The sequence below is a fragment of the Phyllostomus discolor genome, chromosome 6 (assembly GCF_004126475.2).
Source record: "Phyllostomus discolor isolate MPI-MPIP mPhyDis1 chromosome 6, mPhyDis1.pri.v3, whole genome shotgun sequence".
NCBI lineage: Eukaryota > Metazoa > Chordata > Mammalia > Chiroptera > Phyllostomidae > Phyllostomus > Phyllostomus discolor.
This window is the reverse complement of record NC_040908.2, coordinates 75,457,612-75,475,182: the sequence shown is the minus strand read 5'-3', so window position 1 is coordinate 75,475,182 and position 17,571 is coordinate 75,457,612.

The following is a 17,571-nucleotide window of genomic DNA, read 5'->3' as shown; positions in this document are numbered from 1 at the left end:
CTCTATGAAAGATGATAGATGATGTCCTTAGTTTGACCAGCCCTCTTATGGATGCACACTCTGAGTAGGCGTGTGCTAGTGTAGTAACTTCCTTAGGTTTATTTGCGGTTATGCCTTACTAATGTGCTTAATGTGCAAAGGATATTCACCTCTGCACATGACTCTTTTAGTAGCAGCATAATTAAGGCTTTCATTTGGGCTGAACACATAGCCACATAGACCACTAAGTAGAATTAGGTATAAAATCTATTTTCTTTTCAAAGAATGTTTAATTATAACTGATATTTTAAAAATATCATTTTATGTATCTGTTCTCTTATACCTGAAAAGTCCAATCTCCCTCTATCTCAGATCCAGCATCTTCCCTTTAATGTAGTTACCATTACAAAAGGAAAGAAATCTTAGTTTTATCAAATAAAATATCAGTTCCTTGTGTCACATTTGATATACACAAAGTTTTTTCTCCCTCTGCCAGAGAATGTATCTCTTTTAGTTGATCAGTGACTTCTTTTGCCCACTTCAGCCTAATTGTCCTGGAGATTATCCAATTAGTTTCATTTCACCTTCTAAAAGGGCACCAGATGTGCCTTATCCTTGCACAAAACCACTTCTGATTGGGGATGCTTAATTTTACTCAATCCTTACTGTTATGCACTTGTTGTGGATGTCCCAGGTGTCTTCAGCCAATAGATGTATTTTAAAATAAAGCTGAGTTGTAATGCCTTCAGCCAAGAATGTAGAATGTAGTTAGCTTTTGCCCAGACAGAGTATTACAGAAGACAGATTTACAATTTACAGAATTACAATGGAACTGTATGGTTCATTTTTGACTGGAGGAGACTCTAAGATCATTGGGTTCTCTTTCATTGGAGAGATTCCGAATGGCTCTCATGTGTTAAAATTTTCCTTGGTCTAAAGTCACCTTCAGAGTGTCTGGCCCATGCTCTAGTTGAAATTGGGAACACCATAGTCACAGGCATGTCTGGAATGGGAAACCCCAATGCTACACAGAGCACATCACTGCTATTTCTTGATCTAAATTAAAATCCATGATTTGGAGTATCTGAAGACATTCTATTCCTGTAGAGATTGTTTTCTCCCCACCTCGTTTTCCTTTTGCCCAAGGTCATGTAAAAGGCTGGCCACATGTGGTGTATTGTAACAAACAGTATTATTGGCAGAGAAACTCTGAGAACATGGGAATAAAAAGGAACAACCTTCATTCATCTTGGAATGCTTATAAATTGTCATTTGTGGAGTCACACATTTGAAGTCTTTTGTTCCATTGAAAGTGGGATGTTCTGGAAGTGATAGAAAACCAAGCAAAACCAAAATGACGCGGTTTCCCCTTTTCTGCAAAGGAAGAGTAGGAATTAAATGTCATCTTATTACAGCTGTCATGTAACCTCTAAAGCAGGGGTGTCAAACTCATTTTCACCAGGGGCCACATCAGCCTTGTATTTCCCTTCAAAGGGCTGAATGTAATTTTAGGACTGTATAAATGTAACTACTCCTTAACTAGGGACAAGGAGCTCCGTGCTGCCACTAGGTAGAAACAAGGTGCCAGACTGGATAAAACAAGATGGAGGGCCGGATTTGGCCACAGGCCTTGTGTTTGCCACTTGTGCTCTAAAGGCACTTGTCCAAATCATAGTAGTGTAGAAATTAATAAATCATACCCTAATTCATTCAATAATGTTTCAAGAGAATTGGTAAATGCACATAAAACAATTACTTTGGATTTGTGTAAATGCCATTTTAAAGGCTTTTATGAGTGTGGAAGCATTGTCTTTTAAAAGCAGTTTTCAAATGGTAGCATTAGTTGACTTTTTGGTGTGACAAAAGTTCATACTATGGTTCATATTCTTCTTTGGTAAAAACATACTCCAACATATGCTTGCTCCCCACTGTTCTGCCTATAATTATCTCATGATGGCACCCCTACCATGAAATGGATTTCATTAAAGTATCCCCAAACCCAGTACTCATTTGACACATCCTTCTGAAAGCAGGTAAAAGACGGCACACTGCCTTTATATCAGTTGGTGATCTGTTCTGCTAATTAGCAATTTGAATTCCCCTGCAGAGAGAGGCAATGAGAATATTTTATAAAGAACTTCTGGAGTGGAAGATGGTGACTGAGTAGGTGGAAACTGAGTGCACTTGGCTTGTTTTTTGGCTGATCTTCCAACAAGTGACCTGAACAATCAATGGAATCTCAACTGATATGAATTTTTGAAGTCAAGGAGTGTAGAGGATGCTTTGCACCATCTGATAAGAGATTTTATAAGTTGATGGAGAAATGTCCTGTGCAAGTGTAACCAGAAAAGACACTGGCGTTTGGGATCCCTGTCACTACCAAACCCAATAAGCAATGACAGAGATTGAATCTTTATGGGCACTTTATTCAGATGGCCGGTGATCTGAGAAGATGGTAGATTCATAACCTAACAGATCATCTTCTCTTCTCTTTCTAGGCCAGACTTTTATAACAGGGAATAAACCAGGTACCATGAGGGCTTTGAGATTCAGGGAGGATTAGGTATAAGAAACTACAACATTCTGTCCTGGGCAGTTAGCTGTTCCCAGGGGTGGGTGGTCATCTGTCTGTCCCTGGAACGCAAAGGCCCAGATGCCTCCAGTTGTCCCCAGGCGGTAATCTTTAGCAGTGCCCAGGAGGTCAGCTGTTTTTCCAGGAGCCAGGATGGGCCTTATCTGTAGTTTCTGAAACAAAAGCTTTAACATACACATTACTTGCTAGACTTACAGCTTTTTACCTTAAGCTAAAATTCCAAGTCTTGAGTCCCCTATCACAAGGTGCCTATAGCAGAAGAGGGATCAGTCAGAAAATGCAATTTAATGGCTCCCTCCCTTCTAGGATCTGAGCCCTGGTCTCACACAGGGAAACCACCAACCCTAATCAGGAGAAACTTGGAAGGATATATAGTCTGGGTGACTAAGGCTACATATACACAGTGAGCAGCACATCCATAGCTGCAGCACCATCTGGGAGAGTTCCAGACAGAAACTCTACCTAAAACTGTTGGAGGCACTGGCAGGCTGTGGTCAGCCCTGACCAAGAGAGACTTTGTGCTTTTAGGGGAGGCAGAGAATGGGGAGAACCAGCCCAGAACTTGATGCTGCAGTGAGGGGGCCACATAGAGGTTCTTTTAAAAGAGGAGCTGAGGCAAGACTGGAGACTTGCAGGGACTCTATGCTATACACGCATGGGTACAGCAGCTCTGCCAACAAAGAAACCAGAGTGAAAGCACAGTTTGGTCCCATTGAGTTCAGCTGCACAGGAGGAACAGAAAGTGTCGTGTTGAAGGAACTGTGAGACCTGATCTAGCACATCTGGTGAGCAGGGAACTGTGCAAAGTGGAGGATATGGGCCTCAGTTTCCTGTAAGAGCAGCAGGCTGAGGACTGGATGACCAGCAGCTGAATGCCTGAGATTCATTGCAGCCAGGCAAATCCCCTCACAGGCAGATGTGCCCAACCCCACCATCAGAATTGCAAGCTATGCAGGTCAGTGAGAAGCCTCAGGAACCCTTGCTAGGCCCATATGTCCAGGGGAGAGGAAAAGCTCTGAAAGGGCCCTTTCTGAACTTCTATCAGACACTACGAACTACACTGACTCCACTGGCCCTGAGTCACTGAAATCAGCAGACAGAGATTAGAGACAGGCACGAGAAGGGGTGTTCAGGGCTCCACCCAGCCCCAGTTTGTAGAGCTGCTTGTCAGTGCCAAACAGGAAAGAGCTGCTCCTTCTACACAGACTGTCCCCTCACAGGAAATGGACGGCTAATTCACCAGAAACAATACATTATTAGAAATAATCTAGGACAGATGAAGACTGTGGAGAGGAGGCAGGGATGCACTCCCACTATCTTCCCTGAAGATTGAACAGTGCCACCCCAGGAGTGACCCGGGGATTCCACCTTCCTAATTGCACCAGTGGCCCCCTCTGGAGACAGGTGGAGATCATAAAGGCAGTGCTCTCTGACATTAGATGAACCACTCCGAGGACTTTTGCTGATGGAAAGCCCAAGACAAAACAGTAGGGATGAGCCAAGGCTGAAGGAAACAGCCACAGACTGTAGATTGTAGTCTCAAACAGGCTGTTTAGGGATAGACTAGGACATCATCTGACATTACTAGAGGTGGACACAAAAAGAGAAGACAGTGGCAAACACTAGACTCAGCTGAGACAAATTCCACTGTGGTCTTCTTCATTATTTGTGTTATTTTTCCTGCTGAATAGCTTTTTAATATTTTTTCTTTTTCTTCAAGTTGTTCCCATTATTTCACTTTTTATTTTAGTTTATTTCAAATCTCATATTTTACTCCTCCCTTCTCTTCACTTCCCTTCTTTTCTATTTTGCGTTCTTTATTCCTCTTCTTTTTTTCTATTTACTATTTTAAAAAAATTTGTCTCCATTTTCACCCCACTATGCCCCTGCCCCATCCATCACTGCCTCCCATCATTGAATGTACCCTCTTTGGCTCTGTTCATGGGTGTTTTAAACATTTTCCTTGATGGCCTTTCCTTTATCTTCCCCCATCAGCTCTCTAGCCCCTCCCCTCTGGTTACTGATCATTTGTTCTTAATTTCAATGTCTCTGGTTATATTTTGTTTGCTTGTTTGTTTTGTTGATTAGGCTCCACTTATACGTGAGATCATATGGTATTTCTCTTTCACCACCTGGCTTATTTCACTTAGCATACCGCTCTCCAGTTCTATCCATGCTGTCGTGAACGGTAGGAGCTCCTTCTTTCCTTCTGCTGCATAGTATTCCATTGTGTAAATATACCACAGTTTTTTGATCCACTCATTTACTGATGGGCACTTAGGTTGCTTTCAGCACTTAGCTATTGTAAATTGTGCTGTTATGAACATTGGGGTGCATAGGTTCTTTGAATTGGTGTTTCAGGACACTTAGGGTACAATCCCAGCAGTGGTATTGCTGGGTCAAAAGGCAGTTCCATTTTATTTTTATGGGGAAATTCTATGCTGTTTTTCACAGTGGCTGCACTAGTCTGCATTCCTGCCAAGAGTACACTGGGTTCTCTTTTCTCCACAACCTCCCCAGTACTTCTTGTTTCTTGATTTGTTTATGATAGCCATTTTGACCAATGTGAAGTGGTATCTCATTATGGTTTTAATTTGCATCTCTCTGATGGCTAGTGATGCTGAGCATCTTTTCATATGTCTCTGGGCCCTCTGTATGTCCTCCTTGGAGAAGTGTCTGTTCAAGTTTTTTGCACACTATTTAATTGAGTTGTTTGTCTACCTGGAATGGAGTCATGTGAGTTCTTTATATATTGTGGAGATCAAACACTTGTCCGAGGTATTGTTTGCAAATATATTTTCCCATACTGTTTGTTCCCTTTTAATTTTACTGCTATTTTCTTTAGCTCTGCAGAAGCTTTTTATTTTGATGAGATCCCATTTGTTTATTCTTTCCTTTATATCCCTTGTTCTAGGGGATATATTGGTGAAAATATTGTTGCATGGAATATCTGAGATTTTCCTGCCTATGTTCTACTCTAGGACTTTTATGGTATCATGACTTATATTTAAATCTTTTCTCCACCTTGAATTTTTTGTGTGTATGGTGTAAATTGGTGATCGAGTTTCATTTTTTTGCATGTACCTTGCAGATGTCCCAAAACCATTTGTTGAATAGGCTATTTTTACTCCTTTTTATGCTTCTTCCCCTTTTGTCAAGTATGAATTGACAATAGAGACTTAGGTTTATTTCTGGGCCATCTATTCTGTTCCAATGGTCTATGTGTCTGTTCTTATGCCAGTACCACACTCTTTTGATTACAGTGGCCTTATAATATAGTTTTATATCAGATACTGTGATCTCTCCTACTTTGCTCTTCTTTCTTAAAATTGCTGTGGCTTTTCAGGGTCGTTTATGGTTACATATAAATTTTTGAAATGTTTGTTCTTTATCTGTGAAATATGTCATTGGTCTTTTAGTATGGATTGGGTGGAATCTATAAATTGCATTTGGTAATGTGGACATTTTAATGCTGTTAATTCTTTCAGTCCATGAATACAGTATATACTTCCATTTATTTGTGTCTTCCTTAATTTCTTTCTTCAGTGTTGTGTAGTTTTCTGAGTACAGGTAAAAGTACCTCCTTGGTAAGGTTTATTTCTAGGTACTTTATTTTTCTTGTTGCTATAGCAAATTGGATTCTTTTCCTGATCTATCATTCTGATATTTTGTTGGTGGTGTATAAAAATGCCTTTGATTTCTGAATATTGAATTTGAATCCTTTTGTTTTGCCAAATCCACTTGCGCTCCCCACTAGAGAGAGTGGCCATTTCGTTCCTACTTCCCCGCAGGACCTGGTTGTCTCTGTGTATATTTTTCTCACATGTTGACAAGCCATCTGCAGCATTCCATGGTCACTGCCAGTCACTGATCGCGTCAAGTAGAAGTGGCTTTGTCTTGTTCCTGATCTTGGTGGGAAAGCTTTTAGTTTTTGTTCATTGAGTATCATGTTGGTTGTAGGTTTCTGGTATATGGCCTTCATTGTGTTGAGGTATGCTCCTTCTACACCCACTTTGCTGAGTGTTTTTATCATAAATGGATGCTGTACCTTATCAAATGCTTTTTTCCCATCTATTGTTATGATCATGTGATTTCTGTCTTTCCTTTTGTTTATGTAATGTATTACATTTTTTGATTTGCAAATGTTGTATCATCCTTGCATCCCTGGGATGAATCCCACTTGATCATGGGGTATGATCTTTTCTGTGTATTGCTGGATGTCGTTTGCCAATATTTTGTTGAGGATTTTAGCATCTATGTTCATCAGTGATATTGACCTGTAGTTTTCTTTTTTTGTTATGCCTTTATGTGATTTTGGAATTAGGATGATGCCAGCTTGGTAAAGAAAGGCTGGGGGTCTTCCCTCATCTTGGATTTTGTGAAATAGTCTGAGAAGGATATGGAACAGTTCTTCCTTAAAAATTCTGTAAAATTTTTCTGTGAAACCATCTGAGCCAGAGCTATGTGTGCCAGGAGCAGTTTTTGATTACTGCTTTGATTTAATCAGCTCTTGTTGGTCTTTTCAAGCTTTCTGCTTCTTCATCATTCAGTCTTGGAAGATTATATTTTTCTAGAAATTTGTCCATTTCATGCATGTTTTCAAATTTCTTGGCATATGCCTGTTCAAAATAATTTCTTACAATCCTTTTTTATTTCTGTGATATCAGTTATAATCTCTCCTCTTTCATTTCTGATTTTATTTATTTGGATTCTACCTCTGTTTTTCTTGATGAATCATCTTAAAGGCTTGTCAATTTTTATTTATCTTTTCAAAGAACCAGCTCCTGGATTTATTGATTGTTTGGATTGTTCTTTTAGTCTTTGGTTGTTTATTTCAAATGTTTCTACTTTTTTTAGGTCAGTCTGTATCACTGTCAGCTTTCCTCTTAGCATCACCTTTGCTGTGTTCCACAAGTTTTGGACTATGTGTGTTTATTTTCATTTTATTTCAGAAACTTTTTTATTTCTTCCTTGATCTCTTTATTTACCCATTCATTGTTTAATAGCATGCTATTCAATTTTCACAAATTTGAGTGTTTTTGAGTTTTTTCCTCGAGGTTGGTTTCTAGTTTCAGTCCTTTATGGCCAGAGAAAATGCTTGATATGATTTTCTTTTCTTGAAGTTGTTGAGGCTTGTTTTGTGTTCTATCATGTGGTCTATCTTTGAAAATATTCCATGCGCCTTTGAAAAGAATGTGTATTTTGATTTGAGGGGATGAAAGGTTATATACATATATATACATATATATATACATATATATGTATATATATCAGTTAAATCCATTTTATGAAGGGCATTGTTCAATGCCTCGATATCCTTGTTGCTATTTTGTTTTGGAGATTTATCCACTTTTGACAGTGGGGTGTTAAAATCCCCTAGTGTAAGCATGTTGCTGTCTAAATCTCTCCTGAAGTCCTCCAAGATTTTCCTTATATATTTGGGTACTCCCATGTTGGATACATACATGTTTATGATATTTATGTTTTCTGAATGGATTCTTCCCTTAAGTATTATGAAATGTTGTTTTTCCATGTCTCTTTGTATGGCTTTTGTTTTGAACTGCATTTTGTCTAATATAAGTATTGGTACCACTGCTTTTTTTTCCCTGTCCCTTTGCTTGGAATATTTTTTTCCAACCCTTCACTTTCAGTCTGTGTAGGTCTATTTTTTCCTGAAGTGGGTCTCTTGTAGGCAGCATATGTGCAGGTCATGTTTTCTTATCTATTCAGCTCCCCTATATCTTTTGATTGGAGCATTTAATCCATTGGTATTTAAAGTTATTATTGGTAGGTACTTATTCATTTCCCCTCCTTTGTATCTGTGTTCCTCTCTCTCTCCCTTTTTCTTCCTCTTCTTATAGCAGTCCCTTTAGCGTGTCTTACAGTGCTGGTTTGGTTTATGTGTATTCTTTTAGCCTTTTGTCTGGGAAAGTCCTTATTTTGCTTTCCATTTTAATTGAGAGCCTTGTTGTGTAGATTAGTCCTCGCTGTAGACCTTTGCTTTTCATTATTTGGAGTATTTCTTGCCATTCTGTCCTGACTTGTAGTGTTTTTGGTAAGAAATTAGCTGCTAGCCTTATAGGAGCCTCTTTGTGTGTTATTTCTTGTTTTTCCCTTGCTGCTTTTAGTATTCTCTCTTTGTCTTTAAAATGTGGAATTTTAATTAGGATATGTCTTGGAGTGAGCCTTTTTGGGTTTCTCTTGATTGAGACCCTCTGTGCTTTTTGAACTTGTGTTTTTTCCCCGTCTCCAAGTTCAGAGTTTTTTGTCATTTTTTCAAACAGGGTTTCTTGCTTCTTTTCATCGCCTCCTGGTATTCCTATGATTCAAATGTTGTTGGGTTTCATGTTGTCTTGCACTTACCTTAAGTTATCTTCATATTTTTTTCAGCCTTTTTTTCATGCAACTGCTCTACCTGGGTATTTCTTTCTACTTTGTCTTCCAGCTAGTAGTTCAGTCCTCTGCTTCATCCAACCTGCTTGTAATTCCTTCTAGTGTGTTTATTATTTCAGAATATTTATTCTTCATTTTTTCCTCGTTTTTGTTTATAGTTTCTATTTCCTTTTTTGTGCTGTTGTAGTTCTCACTCAGTCCCTTGTAGTCGTCTATGACTTCCTTGAGCATCCTTATAACAGCTTTTTGAATTCTGTATCTGATAGTTTGCTCACCTCCATTTCATTTAGCTCTTTTAGTGGGGAGCCTTCTTTTCCTTTTGATTGTAGGTTCTTTCTTTGTCTCTCTATTTCAGGTAACTTTTTTTCTTTGTTTCTGTGATTCTAGATACTGTGCTTTGCTAGCTATTTTTGTAGGGTTAATGACTATGGTAGCAGTTCTATGGGACTCAGTGGAGTGGTCTCTTTGATCTCCTTGTCTGGATGCTCTAGGGTTGCCCTTTCTTCTGTTTTTGTGGGCTCTTTTGTTGTACTTGAGTTTTACCTCCTGATAGCTCCTTCCTTGGTAGGATCTCTCCTCCTGTGTGTTTATTGGTATTCACAGTCCCCATCTTATCATGTATGTGATCAGGGTCTGGGCAATGGCAAAATGGATTAAGACAGCAGGAGAGTTTTTGTGGAATTTTAAGTACTAACAAGTAGAGAAGAGAAAGGAGACCCTTTGAAGAAGTACAGCAATAATTGTAATATTTCACCCAACTAGCCAATTTTTGTAAAAAGTGAAAAAGAGATAAGACTCTTATTAGAAGGGAAAAAGAATGTGAGCTGACTTCAGAAAGAAAAGAGCTTATGTGAGGCTAGATTGTGGGATATAGTGAGAATAAGGGATAGAAATTTGGCATAGTGTGTGAGAGACTAAAGTTAACTACAACAGTAATAATGCTCAGGAAGACAGTGAAATGGAATAAGATCAGGGAAGGGTGCTGTGTGGAAATTGGTATAAAAATAATATGACAAGAAATATATGACCTGAATAAAAAGTAAGAGACCAAGAGTAGTGTAATTAGAATACAAGTGAAGTGAATGAAGAGAAATTAAAATGCAATATGAAAGGGAGAGCAAAGAAAACCAGTGAAACAATGAAATCAAACTAACAAAACAAAGAAAATTAAATGGAAATAAGAGAAATAAAATAATAAAAAATAAAGATAATAATAAAAAGTAAAAAGAAAAAGAAAAAGTAAAAAATAAAAAGCAAGTTCTGTAGGAAAGCAAAGTGAATTTTATCTCAGTTGTTGTTGTTAGCCATCTGATCTCTCTCTGAATCTGTCTTTGGTCCTTTCACAGCTCCAGGTCTTATTGTCTTACACTTGCAAGGAAAAAAAGCTTCCTGCTGACTTTTAACCAGCCAAGTGGGTTCATCTAGTCTTCCTGGATGCTGGAGGGAAAGGGGGCTAGGCTCCATTTCTTTTTCCTTTCCAGTAGTTCTGCACTGGGGGCTAGGTCTGTGCTACAATATTCATAGATGTCCAGCCTCCAGCCAAGCCCTCAGAGTGCTGCACAGTCCCCACTGTTTATATGTGCCAAGCCAACACCTTTAATCCACCTCATTGTGCCACCTTGATTAATTCATGAGGTGCACCAAGTGGGAGCAACTTGAACCCCCTCTTCCTTTATGCTGGCATGGGCACTACATGGGCAAAGTCCCTTCAGGGCAGTTTAGTTCCCATATTAAATTTAGTCTCTCTGGGGACTACTACCCCTCCAAGCCCCTATTGCCCACCTTTGATCAGTCTGTGAGTCTCCCTCATTTGGAACAATTCACACCCCTCCTCCCTTTTCACTGGACTGGGCATGACATGTGAGAGTTCCTTGCACAGCAGCTCAGAGCCTTTGTTTTGAGCAAATTCCCCTCAGTCATGGCTGGTTGTTGTTAACATATGCCCTGTTTCACACAACTCAACTCTCTGACCATTCCTAAGACTATCTGGGTCAGGGTAGTTGCAGCCCAACTCTTCTCCCATCCCCAGGTGTCACCTGGCTCCCCAATTCCTCTGGTACTGTCCCAGCTGGTGACAACAGTCCCAGCAGGGGAACACTGCCTCTGTGTGTCTCCCACTGTGTCTTTATCCTCCCAACAACTTCAAGTACCCAGGTCTCTCCTGGTGCAGGACTGGCTTCTCTGCTTTGGGAGGGGAGGGAGCTGCAAAGTTACAATCACTGATCTTGCTGTCTGCCAAAGATCCTGTGGCAGACTGTAGGGAACTGCCCTGCCTAGTTTCAGAAGCTATAACCCTCCATGTCTAAGGCTGAGTAAATAGGTCTTAGGGACATAAGCTGCTAAGGAAACAAAAACGTATCCCATCTCTCATATCCCCCTGCTTGGCCCAGGTGGATGACTGGTTAGTCAATGATGGGTAAAGTTCCTCAAGGGAGGAGCAACGGAAGACAGGCACAGTTGTGAAGGGACCATCAGGTAAGGACTTAGGGGACTATAGAAAAGTGGTGATGGACCCTCATCCCTTGGCTTTGTCATAGCCTGTGTCCTCATTCTATCTGTAAAAAGTCTCCTAATCTCTTGGCTGCCTGAATCTGCCACCTGATTTTAAGCCTGAAACAATGCTGGAAGTGGGTGTGGCCTTGTGCTAGAATGGGTGGTTTCTGGGGGCAATCAGGCCTAAGAAAGAATGCATAAAATCCTGTGAATCCTGTTTTGCTAAGAATACCCTCAATATAAATGATAAGGGTCCAAGCATAAAATGAGTTTGATTCGCAAAGTTTTATGGCCCTTTGGCATCACTCTACCTATCTGTTCCTGACTCAGAATAAGCCCTTATAGTTCTTTGAGTTCCTTGATCATTACTGCCTGACAATGATTGATGAGCTTTATGTCTATGCCCTGTATTTCTATGCAAATTAAACCCAGTAAAAGCCCATTGAGAAACAGGCTCAAGGCCCTTCTTCTTTGAGAGATTGGCCACCTTTCCTCCCAAAGCATATCAGGTCTTGGTAAACCTATTCTCATCCATGATGGCCAGGGGACCCTTGCTGGACGAAGCTCCCCCACAGCAGATGAAATCCCTGGCACTGGGCCAGGGACTGCAACAGCCAAAGTTCCAGAGCAGGTCCCGGGGACCTTCCTGTCAGCCTTCACCATCTCCTTACTGTCTTTTTTTCAATGCTGTCTTTAGTCTTTGGCTTCAAAACTTCATATAAGCTGGGATTCCATTAGCTGTTCACTCTGTTCTTCAGAAGATTGGCTAGGTGATCCAGTTGGGTGCAGGAGCAAGTGGGCTCAGCTCCCACCTACCTTGTCACTATCTTCTGCCTCCCTAGTCACCAATTTTTTATCCATTTTTTAATTTTTGTTTTAAATTTTACCTTTTCTCTTCTTACAACTTGTTTCTACTCTGTGCTACTATTATTTCTCCTCCCTCTAGTCTCTCAAAACCATTTTTCTTGTTATTAGTCATCTCACATTCTTTTCCCTGTTCTTATAATGTCCTTATTATTTCTCCACCTTTATTAATTTTTGCTCTTTTGCTATTGATATGGTGGTGGCTGTTACATTTCTTCAATTCTATTCTTACACGCTCACCATTTTTGTATTTCAAATCTCCACTTTTACTGTTCCCTTCTTCTACTCCATTTTGCCTTCCTCCTGCCCTTTGATTTTTGCATTTTGTATTTTACTTTTTCCCTCACTTAGCCAGTTTTCATTCTTCACTTTTATTATTTCTTCTCTCTCTATCCTCTCAAAATCAATTTTCTTTCATTTAGGCATCTCATGAGCTTTTTTTTAATTCTTATTTCCTTTCTACCTGTATTAATCTTTGCTCACTTGTTGATATTGCTGTGGTGGATGTTTCACTACAATTTTGCTCTTATTTTTTTTTGCTATTTAAAAACATTTTTTAAAAGATTTTATTTATTTATTTTTAGAGAGAATGGAAGGCAGGTTATGAGATAGGGGGAGAGAAACATCAATGTGTGGTTGCCTCTCATGTGCCTCCTACTGGGGACTGGCTTGCATTCCATGCATGTGCCCTGACTGGGAATTGAACAGGTAACCTTTTGGTTCACAGGCTGGGGCTCAATACACTGAGCCACACCAGCCAGGGTGAGAAAAAATTTTTAAACCTCATATTGTACTCTTCCTTTGTCTTACTCCATTTTTCCTTCTTCCCTTCCTTTTTAAATTTACAATGTAAATTTTCTTTTCTTTCTTTCTTCACCTGTTTCTATTTCCTACTGTTATTTTTTCCACCCTCTAGCCTCTCAAAATCATTTTTTTCTTTTTCTTTTTTTTTAAAGATTTTATTATTTTTATTTTTTTTAGAGAGGGAAGGGAGGGGGATACAGAGAGAGAGAGAGAGAGAGAGAGAGACATCAATGTACAGTTGCTGGGGGTTATGGCCTGCAACCCAGGCATGTACCCTGGCTGGGAATCGAACCTGGGACACTTTGGTTCCCAGCCCACACTCAATCCACTGAGCTACACCAGCCAGTCAAAATCATTTTTTTCCATTAGTCATCTCATATTCCTTTTCATTCTTTATGATAGTCTTAATATCTTTCCACCTTTATTAATATTTGCTCATTTATTGTTGATAGCATGGTTGTGGATGGGGTTTATTTTTGTGGGTGTGGGTTTTGTTTCCTGGGTTGTTTTGTATTGTTCTGATAGCACCTGTACAACAGCATACAAGATGTGATGGGTGGTGTGACTCTTAGTCAGCCATCTTGAGAAAAATATCACCAAAGAACAACCTAACAACAACCAAAACCCAATTAATACAAGAGAGTCCACATAAATGTCAGAAAGGGCAATCCAAGAGAATCAAGATTAGAAGATCAAGGAGACTACACCACTAAGTCCCACAGTTCCCCTACCACAGAAGACTATGCCATAAAGACATGGAGTCAAAGAAGATTAATGTAATATTAAAAAACAGCCGGGTGCAGTGATACATGCCTGTAGTCCCAGCTACTTGGGAGGCTGAGGCAGGAGGATTGCTTGAGCCCAAGAGTTCTGGGTTGCAGTGCACTATGCTGATCAGGTGACCACACTAAGTTCGGCATCAATATGGTGACCTCTCGGGAGTGGGGGGTGGGGCATAGGAGGGAGCCGGGTTGCCTAAGGAGGGGTGAACTGGCCCAGGTTGGAAAAAACAAACAAGAAGAGTCACCTAAAATCAGAAGAAAAAGAAACAACCCCCAATCAAAAGGAAAGGAGGAATCCCCAGAAAGAGTACTAAATGAAACTGAGGCAAGCAATCTATCATACATAGAGTTCAAAATAACAGTAATAAAGATGCTCAAGGGGCTCAGTGAGAACAACAAGGAACTCTACAGAAGCTACAAGGAACTTACTGGGCATTACATCACTATGAAAAAGGACATGTAAACCATGAAAAACAGCTAGTAGGTGAGGAAGAATACAATATCTGAAATGGTGAATACACTAGAAGGGATAGAAGGATAAAGCAGGCTAGACGAGCCCTGGCTGGTGTGGCTCAGTGGATTGAGCACCAGGCTGTAAAGTAAAGGGTCACTGGTTCAATTCCCAGACAGGGCACATGCCTGGGTTGTGGACAAGTTTCCCCAGTGCAAGGCATGTGAGAGGCAACCACACACTGATGTTTCTCCCCCTCTTTTTCTCCCTCCCTTCCCTTCTCTCTAAAAATAAATAAATAAAATCTTAAAAAAAAAAACAGATTAGATGAAGCATAGGATCATATCAGTGAGTTGGAGGACAAGGTAGAAAGAAACACCCAGACAGAGCAACAAAACAAGACAAAAAAAACCCTCTAAAATAACAAAAATAGTTTATGGAAGCTACAGGGCAACATGAAAGAAAATAATATTTGTGTCATAGGGATACTGGAAAGAGAAGAAGAGGAGCAAGGAATAGAAATCCTGTTTGAAAAATAATGACAGAAAACATCTCTAACTTGGTCAGAGAAAAAGTCACACAAATCCAGGAAGAACAGAGTTATCACAATCAAGATGAACCCAAAGAGGCCTACACCAAATACATCATAATTAAAATGGCAAAATTTAAAGACAAAGAGAGAATTTTAAAGGTAGCAAGACAGAATCACCTAGTAACATACAAGGGAGTTCCCATAAGTCAGTCAATTCAATTGTTTTTTCAACAGAAACAATAGAGGCCAGAAGGAAATGACATTAAATATTCCAAGTAATGTAAAGTGAAGGCCTGCAACCAAGCTCTAATAAGGAGCTTACTAGACTAAAGGTGGAAAAAAAAAGAGGTTAAAAGTACATTTCCAGAAACCAGCATTGCCAGAGATACTAAAGAGACTGCTTTAAGAAGATGGAGAGAGAGAGAGAGAGAGAGAGAGGGGATCACAGGTACAAAGAGAAAAAATGACAATGAATAAGTACCTATCAATAATAACCTTAAATGTAATGGATTAAAATCTCCAATAAAAAGACATAAGGTAGCTAGCTGAATGGTAAGAAAGCATGACCTTCACACAGGGAATTTACAAGAGACACGACTCAGAACAAAAGATCTACATAGCCTGAAAGTGAATGGATGGAATAAGATATTTCAAACAGACATAAAAAAAATAAGCTGGGATAGCAATACTTAATATCAGACAAAAGAGACTTCAAACAAGAGACAAAGAAGGTCACTACATCTTATTTAAGGGAATAGTCCAACAAGAGGATATAACCATGTAAACATATATGCACCCAATATAAGAGCACTGAAATATAAAAAGATCCTGGAGGACTTCAAAAAAGATAGTGACAGCAACATAATTATTAGAGAGGATTTTAACATCCCACTGTCAAAAATGGATATATCTTCCAAACAAAGAAACAAAGGATGTTGTGGCATTGAATGACACATTAGATCAAATGGACTTAATTTATGTGTACAGAAATTTTCACCCAAAAGAAGCAAAACGTACATTCTTTTAAAATGCATATGGACTTCCGGCAAGATGGAGGAATAGGTGGATGCACCGTACCTCCTCGTACAACCAAGATTAGAAAACCAATAATTTACAACAATAATTTACTATCAGAATAACGCCCAGATCCGGCAGAGGATTTATCTGAATGGGAGTCAGGCAGCCAAGAAGTTGAAGTAGACGCGTTCATCCGGACTGGTAGGAGAAGACGAGCCGGCGGGCGCGGGGCTAGCTCCGGTCGGCGGTGCGGAGGTTGGGGGAAGGTTTGGCGCGAAATCGGCGCAAAAGCCATCGGGGGCGCAAGAAGGCAGCGGTGATCCCTGAGTACGCAAGCTGCGGCTGGCAGACCCAGAGGGGCAGCGATTGTGGACCAGGGCAGAACTCGCGGCCCAGAAGCCCAGACAAGGGTCTGAGTCCAGGGGAACGGAACTACTGCCATTGTTTTCTCCTGCCCCGCCCCCACTTATAACGTCACAATCTAGCGACCGGGGTGCCCAGCCCCGGTGAGCACCTAAGGCTCCGCCCCCCACCATAACAAGAGCAACCAGACCGGAAAAAAAAAAGGAGAGACGGAGGAAAAAAAAAAGCATGTTTTCAACAGAGCAGATCAGTCCCCCAGGACTCATCCTTTTGAGCGACCAAGAATTAGCCAATCTATCAGATGCACAGTTCAAAACACTGGTGATCAGAAAGCTCACGGAACTGGTTGATTTTGGACGAAATTTAGATGAAAGAATGCAGATTACCATAAAACAGATGCAGGAAGACACGCGGAAGAGATCCAATAGTGAAAGGAAGGAATATGAGTCTCAAAACAATACAGTGGACCAGAAGGAAGATAGAATCAACCAAGCAGGAAAGCAGGATGAAATAAGAATTCAAAAAATTGAGGAAAAGATTAAGAGCATCCAAGACACCTTTAAACGTTCCAATATCGGAATTATAGGGGTACCAGAACCGGAAGGGGAAAAGCAACAGATTGAGCACGTATTTGAACAAATAATAAAGGAGAACTTCCCCAATCTGGCAAAGGGAACAGTCTTCCAAGAAATCCAAGAAGCTCAGAGAGCCCCAAAGAAGTTGGACCCAAGAAGAAACACACCAAGGCACATCATAATTACATTAGCCAAGGTAAAAACGAAGGAGAGAATCCTAGAAGCAGCAAGAGATAAGGGGACAGTCACCTACAAAGGAGTTCCCATCAGACTGTCAGCTGATTTCTCCAAAGAGACCTTACAGGCAAGAAGGGGCTGGAAAGAAATATTCCAAGACATGAAAGACAAGGACCTACATTCCAGATTGCTCTATCCAGCAAAGCTCTCATTTAGAATGGAAGGGCAGATAAAGTGCTTCTCAGATAAGGTCAAGTTAAAGGAGTTCATCATCACCAAGCCCTTATTTTATGAAATGCTAAAGGGACTTATCTAAGAAAAGAAGATAAAGAAAAGACATGTATAGTAAAAGGACAGCAAACTCACAAATATTAATAACCACACCTAAAGCAAAACCAAAAGAAACTAAGTAAACAATTAGAACAGGAACAGAACCACAGAAATGGAGGGCACATGTAGGGTTAGCAGCAGGGGGGTGGGAGGAGGAGAGAGGGGGAAAAGGTATAGAGAATAAGTAGCATAGAATGTAGGTTGAAAACAGGTAGGGG